The sequence below is a fragment of the Austrofundulus limnaeus genome, unplaced genomic scaffold (genome assembly GCF_001266775.1).
Source record: "Austrofundulus limnaeus strain Quisiro unplaced genomic scaffold, Austrofundulus_limnaeus-1.0 Scaffold13339, whole genome shotgun sequence".
NCBI lineage: Eukaryota > Metazoa > Chordata > Actinopteri > Cyprinodontiformes > Rivulidae > Austrofundulus > Austrofundulus limnaeus.
This window is the reverse complement of record NW_013965741.1, coordinates 1-449: the sequence shown is the minus strand read 5'-3', so window position 1 is coordinate 449 and position 449 is coordinate 1. Positions and strand designations below refer to the sequence as shown.

The window sequence follows — 449 nt, the reverse complement described above, 5'->3', positions numbered from 1 at the left end:
TCTCCTCCAGGCTGGTACGGTAAGTCAGAGGAATTAACACTTCCAGTAAAACTGTATGTTTATTAGACATCTGATCTGCAGGATGAATTTCTATTGTTTCTATTTAGCTGCTAAAATCAAAGTTTTTATTTTCCAGTTCATCACATAGTCACAGACAATCCGTACCCTCCTCCAACCATGTCAGGTATTTACTCTCTGTGATTATAGAACCAGCTTCTCGTCGGCTGAAGAATAAAAACCCGTTTTCGTATTTTCAGCTCCATCAGCTCCAGTTGTGACGGTTCATCCTGGAGCTCAGCCTCCGTATCCACAGCCTCCTCTGATGCAGCCGCTCTTCGCTCAGTTCCAGCCGTATCCGCCTCCGGTGCAGCCGCTGATGCCTCCTCCTCCACCAGAACCAGCTCAGCCGGGTCCGTCCGAGCAGCCCTCTGAGGCGCCACAACCGGAAC

General features: G+C 49.4%; 1 long non-coding RNA gene across 1 annotated transcript; it reads left to right on the top strand.

Moving 5' to 3' along the window:
- LOC106512780 (uncharacterized) lies at window positions 1-443 on the top strand. Its single transcript, XR_001309721.1, has 3 exons — window positions 1-19; window positions 137-184; window positions 258-443. It is a non-coding gene; the product is annotated as an uncharacterized LOC106512780 (long non-coding RNA).
- The last annotated feature ends 6 nt before the right edge of the window (window positions 444-449 follow it).